The following is a 14040-nucleotide window of genomic DNA, read 5'->3' on the forward strand; positions in this document are numbered from 1 at the left end:
CAACTTTATATGGAAAAATAAAAGGCCCAGGATAGCCAAAACAACCCTATACAATAAAGGAACTTCAGGAGGCATCACCATACCTGATTTCAAGCTCTATTATAGAGCTATAGTCCTGAAAACAGCTTGGTATTGGCACAAAAATAGGCAGGTAGACCAATGGAACCGAATTGAAAACTCTGATTTTAACCCACACATCTATGAACACTTGATTTTTGACAAAGTAGCTGTAGGAGGAAGTCTGATGCCGCCATTAAACATGTGACTTATTAGAGGCGCATACAGATGAGGTAATAAGAGGGCGGTTTACCACACCGCTAACCACACCCACTTTAGGCAGGACTAAAGACGTATACGGCTGGACGTAAAGACGTATACGTACGTAGGCGGAACTACGTCACTAGCCAGGCCCACTTTTGGGCATGGCTAGGGGCATTACGGGGGAAGGCATAAAAGACAGCACACAGGAAGTCTCGCTCTCTTTCCCTGGAGTTCGGCTTCTGGTCCGGCTGTTAGCTGAGAACTGCTTGGCTCCTCTGGGTTTGGTATCTTGTGAGTAATTTTCTACATTAAATACTTAGCTTTACTGTCAGTAATTGTGTGTCGCGTATCGTTACAGCGTCCGTTGAAGCCTACAGTTTGGTGTCGGGAGCGGGATTGGAATCCGGATCCAGGCGCCCAGAAAAGCGGCTTCTCTTCGGCCCGACCAGGCACACGTGGACTCTCCTTTCGCTAAGTTCCTCACCACTTCGCTCGGCAAGGCACGATTCCTGCCGCCAGGAACCAGTACCTTCTACCTGCCGGTAAGGTTAGGCGGTATTCCAAGATTTCTCTCGCGGCCACGTGCTGTTTTACTGGTGGCCTGCTGACTCCGGCCACGTGCTCTTTCGCTGGCAGCCTGTTGACTTCGGCCTGAATTACTCCATTGGTAACAAACGTAACTGCTTTATACAATGTCAACAGCTAACACTATGATGCAGGATGTTAAGAATTTTCTTGTTTTTTGTATGGATGGGATTTTAGAAAGGGTTGAGGACCTACCTGAAAGGTACTTCCTACCCACGATGGTGATTATTAGCTTCATAATCAATATAATTTTGTTAATTAAATGGCTCAAAAATAGGAATAAACTTATACAGGTCATACAGTCATCGCAGGATAGTTTTGAAATCTTAATACAAAGGATTCAGGAAGTGCAAAATTCATTGCAGGAGAGTAAGAAAGGGTTGGTAGATAATATTCAGGATATTAAAAATGATAATGTAGGTCTGACGAACAGGTTTAAAGAGACGGAACACAAAATTGAATTACTATCAGGAAAAATGTGTTCCACAGATAGAATTGAAAAATTGGAACATAATGTTGAAACATTTAACGAAAAACACGGTTCCATGTTTGATGATTTCACTAGCAAATTACAAAGACTGGAACATAAAATTGAAATGCTAGCAGAAAAGAATTGTTCCATGTCTGAGAGCAATGATAAACTAACTGATAGAATATCATTTGTGGAAGGCAGTTTACATGCTATTGAAGTACTTTCTAAGGATGAGAATATTAGAAATTTGGAATCACATGTAAATGATGAATGTAAAAAATGAAAGATTCCATGACGTCCTTAGAAAATTATTTGTCACAAGAACTTCAAGAGCTCAGAGAAACAATGATGAATAGACTGCAGGATTTAGAAGACGCTCAATCTGATACTTCAGAATCAGAAATACAGGCAACAGGTCAGGATAGGAGTTTCCCAAAGCTTCTCAAATGCCGGAATGATTTCCCTAAGGTTGCTATGCATTCCCCTATGGTTTTTCCAGTATCTGTAACAGAAAAACCAGCAACGAAAAAACAATCAAATGGTCCCATTGCTTATCACTGGGAGCCTATACAGATGAAGGATCTAAAAAATATTAAGGAGGCCATTGTCATGTATGGTCTTCATTCTCCCTTTGTCAGAGAGCTCCTAACCTCATGGGCTACTGTAAATAAAGTAACCCCAAAAGACTGGGCCCAATTAGCCTCTGCAGTGCTCGAAAATTCTTGTCAAATTCAATGGAGAGCTTTATGGAGGCAAGAAGCAAAAGCAATAGAAATTCAGGAATTACAGAACGGTCATGAAGTACCCCAAGACAAGATTCTTGGGGAGGGTCCTTACGCTGACACGCAGGTTCAATCTGCATATGATGAGCACATGTTGTCTTTGTGCCATACAGCTGCTTTAAATGCCTTGGATAAGGTTTGTGAAACAGGAGAGATAATGCAACCCTACACCAAGGTATTACAGGGCCCAAGGGAAAGGTTCACTGAATTTTTAGAGAGATTATCCAGAGCAGTAGAAGTACAGGTAGCGAACCCAGAATCCAGGCGTCTCCTTATAGACTCTTTGGCATATGAGAACGCGAATCCTCAATGCAGGCAGGTAATTTGGCCATTAAAAATAAGATCAGTGCCATTGGAGGAATGGGTCCTACATACAGCGAACCTGGAATGTAAAAGTCAGGATACAGGAGCTTGGGTAGGTGAAGATATTTCTACAGGCTTGAGGAGGCACCAGGATGCCAAATACCCTACCTGTGATGATATAGAGGCCTGGGTAGGGAAGGCGATCTCTAAGAATTTTAATAGGCATAAAGACACAACATGCTTTAACTGTGGTAGAATAGGACATCTTAGTAGGAACTGTAGACAATGCATTCCTAGAAATAATGCTTTTACCAGGAATGCATCAAACAGAAGGCCTAAGCCTCCTGGTCTATGCAGGAGGTGTGGGAAGGGGCACCATTGGACTGATGAATGCTTTTCCACAATAGACAGACAAGGTAGATCTTTAAAGCCAAAAAACGGAACTCAGGGGCTCAACCGAGCCCCAAAAAGAGAGATTATCCGGTCATTCCCAGTGACAGTGGAGGACAGCCTCTCCCAGGACAATTAGAAGATCCACTGCCCATTGTAAATAATACGGCACTGGACAATACATTAGCTCCAGAGGATGAATCAATTACATCAGGAGGAGATACAAAACATATATTTTGGCAAACTTCTATACAATATCATAGACCCAAGCTACCAGTTAAGGTAAAAAATAGGGTGATTTACGGATTACTGGACACCGGAAGTGACGTCACTATCCTTAATCAGCAGTCCTGGCCACACAACTGGGCTTTGAAAGAGGTTAATGTTCAATTCTTAGGGATTGGAACCCTATCTGAAGTTAAACAGAGTGTCAGATGGATTGACTTTATTGGGCCAGAAGGACAGAGAGGAAGGTTAAAGCCATATGTTGCAGATATTGCTATAAACCTCTGGGGTCGTGATCTACTCCAGCAATGGAATACGCAGATTAACATTCCTCCTGTATCAGCTAGGAATTATAGACAAGCTCTTAGTGGTAGAAAGAATATAGTAAGACAGTACAGAAAACAGATGCCAAATGTACAGGCGGTACAGAAGCAAGAGGCTAGTGCCAAACGTACAGAGCAACCAAAAGCTCTACCATTAAAATGGCTGACAGATGAACCCGTCTGGGTGTGTCAATGGCCTATGACATCTGAGAAGTTAGAGGCTTTGGAGAAGTTAGTTCAGGAACAGCTAGATGCTGGACATATTGAGGAATCAACTAGTGCATGGAATTCACCTGTTTTTGTTGTCAAGAAGAAGTCTGGTAAGTGGAGAATGGTTACTGATCTTAGAGCCATCAACAAGGTAATTCAGCCTATGGGGTCTCTACAACCTGGGATGCCGTTACCTTCTCTAATTCCTAAGGATTGGCCAATTATAGTTATAGACTTAAAAGATTGTTTCTTCACCATACCGCTACAAGAAAACGACAGAGAAAAGTTCGCCTTCACAGTACCTACCTATAATAATTCCTGTCCGGAACAGAGATTCCAGTGGAAGGTACTACCTCAAGGTATGTTAAACAGTCCAACTTTGTGTCAATATTTTGTGAATAAACCTCTAGAAATAATTCGTAAAAAATTTCCACATTCGTTAATATATCATTATATGGATGACATATTATTGTCTGATTCAAATAAGGATACTTTGGAAAAGATGTTTGAGGCAGTAAAGGAAATTTTGCCTCGCTGGGGATTACAAATTGCCCCAGAAAAAATACAAAGAGGAGATTCTATTAACTATTTAGGTTATAAAATAGATGCTCAGAAAATTAGACCACAGAAAGTACAGATCAGAAGAGATCGTTACCGGACTCTTAATGATCTTCAAAAACTATTAGGAGAAATCTCTCAATTACAGACGATTATTGGTGTAGAAGGGCATGATTTAAAACACCTGAAAATGGCTTTAAAAGGAGATAAAGACCTAAACAGCCCACGAGTACTATCAGCTGAGGCTGAAAAAGAATTAGAATGGGTAGAAAAGAGAATATTAGAAGCACATGTGGATCGTGTGGATCCAAATCTGGACTGTATTCTGGTTATTTTACCATCTAGAGAATACCCCTCAGGAATATTAATGCAGAGGGACGACATCATTCTAGAATGGGTATTTCTGCCACATAAACAAAATAAAAAATTGAAAACCTATATAGAAAAGGTCTCAGATTTGATATTAAAAGGTAAATTAAGGCTTCGTCAACTGACTGGGAAAGACCCAGCTGAAATTATTGTACCTTTAACGAATGAGGAAATTTCCTCCTTATGGAAGGATAATGAGTATTGGCAAATAGCTTGCAGTGACTTTTTGGGAAGTATTAGTAATACCTATCCCAAAACAGAGAGAATCAAATTCATAAAGAAAACAATTTGGATTCTTCCACGTATCGTGAGGCAAACACCTATTTCTGGAGTTCTTACCTTCTACACGGATGCAAACAAATCAGGTAAAGCAGAGTATAAATCAGGAAAAATAAGTAAAGTAGTTCAAAGCCCTTACAACTCCGTACAAAAGGCAGAGTTATATGCCATTCTCATGGTACTTAAAGACTTTACAGAGTCTCTCAATATAGTCACGGATTCTCAGTATGCAGAAAGAGTTGTCCTACACATTGAGACTGCAGAATTTGTTCCTGATAATACAGAATTAACCTCATTGTTTTTACAATTGCAGGAAATCATCAGAAACAGGACTCATCCTATATATATATAACACACATCAGATCCCATACATGTCTGCCAGGTCCTCTGGCACAAGGCAATGATGAAATTGATCGTTTATTAGTAGGTAATGTGTTGGAAGCTTCAGAATTTCATAAGAAACACCATGTTAACAGCAAAGGTTTAAAGAAGGATTTTTCTATCACCTGGCAACAAGCCAAAGAAATAGTAAGAAATTGTCCCAGTTGCTCATTGTACAATCAAACTCCATTACCAGCAGGTTGTAATCCTAAAGGTGTTCACAGAAATGAACTTTTGCAAATGGATGTATTTCACTTCCCAGAATTTGGCAGTTTGAAATATATACACCATACTATAGACACATACTCAGGCTTCCAATGGGCTACTGCCCTCAGCTCTGAAAAAGCTGACTCTGTTATTACACACCTCTTAGAGGTGATGGCTGTTATGGGTATACCTAAAACAATAAAAACTGACAATGGTCCAGCATATGTCTCCAGTAAATTGGAACAATTCTTCAAATATTATAATATAAAACATGTAACTGGTATACCTTACAATCCCACAGGACAAGCAATAATTGAAAGATCTAACCGAACCTTAAAAGAGATGCTTCATAAACAGCCAGGGAAAACAAAGACACCTAAACACAGGTTACACAATGCTTTACTAACGTTGAATTTTCTTAATGCTGATGAAAAAGGACAAACGGCAGCAGAAAGACACTGGACTACAGAGAAGACTTCTGAACTGAACCAACCGGTGTATTTTAAGGATGTTATGACCTCAGTCTGGAAACCAGGATATGTGTTACGTTGGGGAAGGGGTTATGCTTTTGTTTCCACAGGAGAAGAAAAGGTTTTGGTTCCATCAAAATTAATTAAAATTCGATCAGAACAGAAAACATCTCAGGAGGAGGAAGATAACAGCCCATCTACAAATTCATAGTCCACCATGGGTAAAGTGACCTCCTAAAAGGAAAGAGAAGTGTTTTGTTTTTGTCTTCAAAGGTAAACTCAACAAAGAATACTGGACATATGGATTCCTGTAGAAGAATGAATAGCTACCCTGGGGACCATCAAACAAACAGTAACTCACTGTGTGGTATCAAAGTCTAAATCTCTCTATATTGTTTTTTCATAGTACCCTTTTATCTTTATTTCTTCACATACCTCAGTCCCCATTCATTTAACTGAAGCTGGCTTTGGAGTTGGATTGGCTCTCCTACTCTAAACTCAAGCATATTATTTAAATACGATTCAGAATTTCTGTATTATATCAAAGAGCCATTGATATAAGACAGAAGAAATAAAATGAGGGACTGTTATCTGTGGATTTCTTTTTCTGAACAGTCTAATTTCCTCCAGGTTTTCCATCTTCCCTATTGTCACCTCTTCTGTATGCATACATATGAAAGTTAAAATATTTTTTGTTAACATTAATGTTTGAGTTTTCCAGAGAACAAGGGATTTCCTGACAGCAATCTTCAACTGCTCCCGAAAGAGAATGAGGATCCCCTTCCTTGACTTCACCTGATTTGACTGGAGGCATCTGAACTGCCCCACATCATTGACTCCATCTGACAAGCACTATCCTGAAAATGGCTTGAAACTACATCACTCTACACAACTCTGGACCAAGAAACTGAAACAGCACATCTTCTACAATCTGGCCAGAGCTTCAAGATAAGAGCTTCAATCAACACTAGAACCCCAGTCAGGAACTTCAATCAAGCATCTCTGGCCATACTGAGACTGTCTGATCTACTGAGATTTTGTTATACTAACATTTTCTTTTCACAGGTCCCCATGAGATTATCATCGTCCCATCTCATCAGGAAGTAGTTTTGAGAATTCCACGCCCCCTCTCCCTACTATTGATATTATAAGATAGTTTACACTTGTTAGTGTTAGTTTTCAATTATTTTAGAGTTGGGATTGGAAGGAGGTGTTCATATTTGGGTGTTTCTTTCAGATAAGTTTAGGTTTAGATAGAAGTTTGATACATTTTGTTCATGGATACAAGTTAGTTGTCCTTTTTTAGACTAAAAGGGGAATTGTAGGATGAAGTCTGATGCCGCCATTAAACATGTGACTTATTAGAGGCGCATATAGATGAGGTAATAAAAGGGTGGTTTACCACACCGCTAACCACACCCACTTTAGGCAGGACTAAAGACATATACGGCTGGACATAAAGACGTATACGTACGTAGGCAGAACTACGTCACTAGCCAGGCCCACTTTTGGGCCTGGCTAGGGGCGTTACGGGGGAAGGCATAAAAGACAGCACACAGGAAGCCTCGCTCTCTTTCCCTGGAGTTCGGCTTCCGGTCTGGCTGTTAGCTGAGAACTGCTTGGCTCCTCTGGGTTTGGTGTCTTGTGAGTAATTTTCTACATTAAATACTTAGCTTTACTGTCAGTAATTGTGTGTCGCGTATTGTTACAGCGTCCGTTGAAGCCTACAAGTAGCTAAAACTATACAATGAAAAAAAGAAAGCATCTTCAACAAATGTTGCTGGCATAACTGGGTACTGGTATGCAGAAGACTGCAGATAGATCCATGTTTATCACCTTGTACAAAACTTAAGTCCAAATGGATCAAAGATCTCAACATAAATCCAGCCACACTGAAACTTTTAGAAGAGAAAGTGGGAGATACTCTTCAACGAGTTGGTACAGGAGACCACTTCCTGAACATAACACCAGTGGTACAGACACTGAGATCGACAATTAACAAATGGGACCTCATGAAACTAAAAAGCTTCTGTAAGGCAAAGGACACAGTCAACAAGACAGAAAGGCAGTCCACAGAATGGGAAAAGATATTCACTGACCCCACATCTGAAAGAGGGCTAATCTCCAAAATTTACAAAGAACTCAAGAAGCAAGTCTCCAAAATACCAAAGGATCCAATCAAAAGGTGGGGTACAGAACTAAACAGAGAATTCTCAATAGAGGAGGCTAAAATGGCCAAGAGACACTTAAGAAAGTGCTCAACATCCTTAGCCATCAGGGAAATGCAAATCAAAACAACTCTGAGATACCATCTTACTCCTGTCAGAATGGCTAAAATAAAAAACACCGAAGACAATTTATGCTGGAGGATGTGGAGAGAGGGGAACACTCCTCCACTGCTGGTGGGAGTGTCAACTCATACAGCCACTTTGGAAAGCAGTATGGAGATTTCTCAGGAAAATGGGAATCAATCTACCACAAGACCCAGCAATTCCACTCTTAGGCATATATCCAAAGGAGGCAAATTCATACAACAAGGGCATCTGCTCCACTATGTTCATAGCAGCATTATTTGTAATAGCCAGAACCTGGAAGCAACCTAGATGCCCCTCAACTGAACAGTGGATAGAGAAAATGTGGTACATTTACACAATGGAGTATTACTCAGCAGAGAAAAACAATGGAATCTTGAAATTCGCAGGTAAATGGATAGCACTGGAATAAACCATCCTGAGTGAGGTAACCCAGTCACAAAAAGACAAACATGGTATGTACTCACTCATATATGGATTTTAAACATGGATCAGGAGAGTGCCAGTCTGCACTTCCACTGACAGAGAGTCTGGGAAACAGGAAAGAACCTAAAAGATATACATGGTACCCAAGAGAAGAGAAATTTGGCAAGATCCTCTGAACAGATGGGGAACAAGGCGAGGGATTGGAGGGAGGGGGACCTGGGAAATAGAGAGGGGGAGAAGTGGAAGAGAGAGTAGGGCATGGAGGAAGAGGAAGGTTGACTGGAGGTGGGTAGGATAGAGGGAAGAGGGAATCATAGGTTAGAAGACAGATCAGGCACCATTGTGACCTCTAGTGATCTAAACGGATGACACCAACTGGCAAGCTAAGCAATAGTGTAGAGACCACCTCGAATGCCTATTCCTGATAGTGAATTTGATGTCTATAACCATCCTGGAGCGTTTATCCAGTGACTGATAGAAGCAGAGGCAAACACCCACAGTTAAATACTGAACAGAACCCGAGGAACCCAGTGACAGAGAGAGAGGAGCAAAGAGCAAATCGGCAAAGAATGGGCTGGCAAAACCAGCAGAGACAGCTGATCTGAACAGGGGAGAGCTCTTGGACCCCATACCAACAGCTGGGAGGCCAGCATGGGACCGATCCAGACCCCCTGAATGTGAGAGTCAATGAGGAGGTCTGGGCTACCTATGGGGTCCTGAGCAGTGGATCAGTGTTTATCCCTCGAATACTAACAGACATCATGTGTCCATAACACAAAGAGGGTTGCTCTCTCTGCCTGGACTCTTAGGGAAGTGCCTGGACCCTACCTTGAATGATATGATAGACTCTAGATATCCCCTATGTGGAAGGAATTGGCAATAGGGTGGGAGGATGGGGGCATGGTGGGTGGGGGTGCAGGAGGAGGGGAGGGAGAGGGAACTGGGATTGACATGTAAAACAAGCTATTTAAAATTTTAAAAAATGTTAAAAAATAAAATAAAAAAAGAGCTAGTTGGGAACAAGTCTAAGCTAAGGCAAACCTTCCATAATTAATAAGAAGTCTTGTGCCATTATTTGGGATCTGGAAGTCCAAAAGAAAGTCCAAGTACAGCCTTCCAAACAGCATGGTATTGACATAAAAACAGACATGTTGATCAATGGAACTGAATAAAAAAAAAGCAGACATAAATCCACACACCTATGGACACTTGGTTTTTGATAAAGAAACTAGAAATATACAATGGGGGAAAAAGCATCTTCAATAAATGGTGCTGGTACAATTGAATGTTGACAGGTAGAAGGATGCAAATAGATATATCTGTCACCCTGCACAAAACTCAAGTCCAAGCAGATCAAAGATCTCAACCTAAAACCAGATACATAAAAACCTGATAGAAGAGTAAGTTGGGACTATCCTTGGATGCACTGGCACAGGAGACAACTTTCTGGAGAGAACACCAATAGCACTATCACTAAGATCAACAAATAATAAATGGGGCCTCACGAAACTAAAAAAAACTTCTGTATGGTGAAGGACACCATCAATAGGACAAAAATGCAGTCCACAGAATGAGGAAAGATTTTTACCAACTCCCACGACTATAATTTTGCTACTGTCATGAATAGTAATATAAAAATCAGCTATGCCAGATATCTGATAGTCAACCACAAAAGGGTTCTCAACCCTAAGGTTGAGAACCACTGATTAACAGTTTCCTAACTGATACAATGGTTATTTCTGAAAGTCCCCAGCAGTCTGTTTTCCATGTAGAGTTTATAGAATTGTTCAATAATTTCCCACTAATTAAAGAATCTGATCACAGGGGAAACAAAACCAATGTTGCAAGTACATTCTGCATAGTCTAGACTACTCTCCTGAGTGCACTTGGCTTACCTTGAGGGGAAGTGGAAGAGACATGCAAATGAACCTCCCATACATACATATTCATGAGCTCATGCATCCAGGTGGACAGGTGGGCGTGACAGAGCTGACTGGCTTTCCCTTGTGAGTAGATTCGTCAACATCAGATTCCTCAGTCTGCTTCTTGACTGTGGATGCAAGACAAGAAGCTATTTCAAACACTTACTGCTGTGACTCTCCAGAACAATGGCCTATAACCTTGATCCATCTTTCAAACTAAAATGAAGTTGAAGAGATCTTTCAACACCATGAAGATTACTTGAATAAAGTAAGAATACATGAGACCAAAAGAGAAGTAAGAACACTTCTTTATTGGAGACTAGGAATGTGACTTCTTTGAACAGGTATTTGTTTGCTTGTCTATTTATTTTTTATAGTAAGCCAGGAAAAAAACTGCCTTGGGATTTCAAACCTAGAAGCAAGATACTCCCTGGAGACAAGGATAGACAATACTTCTTGATGCCTAAGCCCTTATGTGATGGAGACCCTTAAAGGGGGAGAGGGAACCCTTGCTCCGTTCCCTTTGGAGACCTCCACCACTTACTGCATCATGAGCTTTGTGTGGTGGTGTCCTTGTTTGCTTTGTTGCTGTTCCCACATTCAGAAGCAAATCTCTCAGAAGATTCAGCATTATCTTGGTATTATTCTGGGGGCGGAAGTTTGGGCTTAAGCTACTAAACTGTAAACATAATCTTGTGTGAAAGCTGTGAGTGGAAAATAATTAGCAGCTCCTTCTTGAGATGATCTTAACCAAGGAGCTTATAAAACATGATTTGTGATATATAAACAACCAAGACCCCTACACACTTTTTTTTTTGCCTCTGTAGTATTTCCTTTCAGTTGGTTGTATTGTTGCTGGGGATTTATCAGAATTTTTCCTCCTAATTCTGAGGGCTGGTTTTCTCAGTTTTTTTAAATAAAGCTCTCAAAATCTTTTTTTAAAAAAAGAGTCACATATTGGAATTAACTTCGGAAGTTAAGATGATGGTTGGGGAAGTAGCAGCAGGTAAGGTAACACCTGCCAAGCCCAATGACGGTTCAAATGCATGATTGAGAGAATCACTACTGCACGTGTCCCCTGACCTCTGCTTGTGCACTGTGGTGTATACACACACACACATATAAAAACATAATAAAAATTTAAAGATGGCATATGGGACTGGAGAGATGACTCAATGGTTAAGAACACCGGCTGCTCTTCTAGCGGATACAGATTCAATCCCCAGCACCCACATGGCAGCTTCTCGCCATCTGTATCTGCAGCCCCAGGGAATCCAAAGTCCTCTGCCCACTTCTTGCCCTGTCTGCACACCCAGGCAAAACACCCATACACCCAAAATAAAAACAATCTCAAAGGTGACACACAGAGGATGGAAAGGCTGGGCCGTGAAGACGGCACACTGTGTGCTGTGAGTTTCTGGCAGGCCACATGCAGCATGAAACACGCAGCCAAAGCAGACGTGGAAATGTATTGTGTAAGACCCTCCCAGTCATCTTGGACGTAACACTTCCCACTTCCAGCTTGGTTCATTCCCAGGACCCTGTGTCATATCAGTTGACACGGAAAACACTTGCTAGTTGCCTCACCAACAAATACTCTTTACTTATTAGGAGAAGAGGGGTTTGTTTTTGCTGTTTTTTGAGGCTGTGATACAGTAGCAATGCCTCATTCTAAAAGATGACATTTGAGCTAGGCGGTGGTGGCGCATGCCTTTAATCCCAGCACTTGGGAGGCAAAGGCAGTCGGATCTCTGAGTTCGAAACCAGCCTGGTCTACGTGAACTAGTTCCAGGACAGCCTCCAAAGCCATGGAGAAACCCTGTCTTGAAAAACCAAAAAACAAAACAACAGCAAAAAACAAACAACAACAACAATTAAAAGAAAATGACATTTGCTTGTTTCACTGGCTTCCAGGAGTGACTTGTCACAAATGTCTAATGAAAACACAATTACCAGGTTTCTGAGAAAGCTTTTATAATATAGGCACAGGCTTTTCCGTTTCTCTTCTTGAGGTGGGCTGTGTTGACTAGAGCCATGGTGGCAATGCTGAGACTAGAATCACAAGGCATCCTGAATCTGGGATCACTCTGCTGGCCCCCACTGCCTGCCTCTGGATTTTTTGTGATATGAGAGAAAATTAAATCTTCATCCTCTTTTTAAAAAATACTCAAGTAAAGAATAATTTTTAATTTTAAGCTTTATTTATTTAATGTCTATAGGTGTTCTGCCTGCATACATGGCATGGATGACGTATCCGTGGAGACCAGAAGAGGGCACTGGATCTCCTATGACTGGAATTACAGATAGTTGTGAGATACAATGTGAGTGCTAGGACTCAAACCCTGGTCTTCTGGAAGGAAGAGTAACTACTGCTCTTAACCAGTGAGCCATCTCTCCAGGCCCCAACCTCCATTCTCTTTAACCACAGATACTGTTTGATTTAGTTTTGTTGCATTCACTTACCCACAATCTCTGTTGCATAGACATAACTGACAAGCAAATTACCACCAATTTCCAACCCTTAGTTGGTAACCAGCAGCACAAGATCCTTTATATGAAAATAAAAATTTAAACCCCTAAGATGATACGTGGTGTGTTTGTACATGTTTATGTCTCTGTGTGCATGTATGTCTTCATGCATGTGGAAACCAAGAGTGACTCTTCCTCAATTGCTATGCACCTTAGTTTTTCATGCAAGGTCTTCTCGAGTCTGCAGCTCACTCATTTGGCTAGGTTGACTGGCTTTAGTAAGCGCCAGGAATCCTCTGGTCCCTGCCCCACCGTACATGGGTTCAGGGGACCTCATGCTTGCATGGCAAGCTGACGGGGACATTTTCCCCAACTTCATCTGGAAAGATTTTTCTTTAGTCTTTAAACATACAACTAGAGAGCAGTCAGGAAAAGAAAACATGGTGACAGCATGAGAAAGGGTTACTATGGTCTTCTTTCTGAAGGCTGTGAGAGGTCCCTTCAGACTATGACTTCACTGGGCGTTGATCAATGGCCTCCCAGGTCCCTTGTGGTAACAGTATGGTCTTTCTAACAAGCCACATGCCATACAATGTTTGTAGACATGTATAGTGCCAACATGTCTTAATTAGGTTTTCTATTGCTGCTACGAAACAACATGACTGAAAAGCAAGTTGGGGAGGAAGGGGTTTATTTGGCTTACACTTCCTCATTGCCTTTCATCACCGAAGGAAGTCAGGACAGGAACTCAGACAGGGCAGGATCCTGGAGGCAGGAGCTGATGCAGAGGCCATGGAGCGGTGCTGCTTACTGGTTTGCTTCCATGGCTTGCTCAGCCTGCTTTCTTATAGAACCCAGGACCAGCAGCCCAGGGATGGCCCCACCCACCACAGGCTGGTCCTCCCTGGTGATCACTAATTGAGAAAATGCCTTACAGCTGGAACTCATGGAGGCATTTCCTCAGCTGAGGCTCCTTCCTCTGATGACTCTAGATTGTGTCAAGTTGACACACAAAACCAGCCCATACAGAAGGAAACTGGGGTAAGCAGAGAGATATTTTAACTGGTTCTTATTTAAGTGGATTAACCAGAAGACA

General features: G+C 41.5%; 1 long non-coding RNA gene across 1 annotated transcript in view; it reads right to left on the reverse strand.

The window, feature by feature from the left end:
- The window catches only part of LOC121138835, a 43613-nt gene extending 29919 nt beyond the window's left edge, over window positions 1-13694 (reverse strand). Inside the window, exons 1-2 of the long non-coding RNA XR_005875700.1 lie at window positions 13648-13694; window positions 10449-10603 (exon numbers count right to left, since the gene is read on the reverse strand). This is a non-coding gene — a long non-coding RNA (uncharacterized LOC121138835). The remainder of the gene's footprint in view (window positions 1-10448; window positions 10604-13647) is intronic.
- Window positions 13695-14040: the final 346 nt, after the last annotated feature.

The sequence above is a fragment of the Mesocricetus auratus genome, unplaced genomic scaffold (genome assembly GCF_017639785.1).
Source record: "Mesocricetus auratus isolate SY011 unplaced genomic scaffold, BCM_Maur_2.0 Super-Scaffold_6730, whole genome shotgun sequence".
Lineage (NCBI taxonomy): Eukaryota > Metazoa > Chordata > Mammalia > Rodentia > Cricetidae > Mesocricetus > Mesocricetus auratus.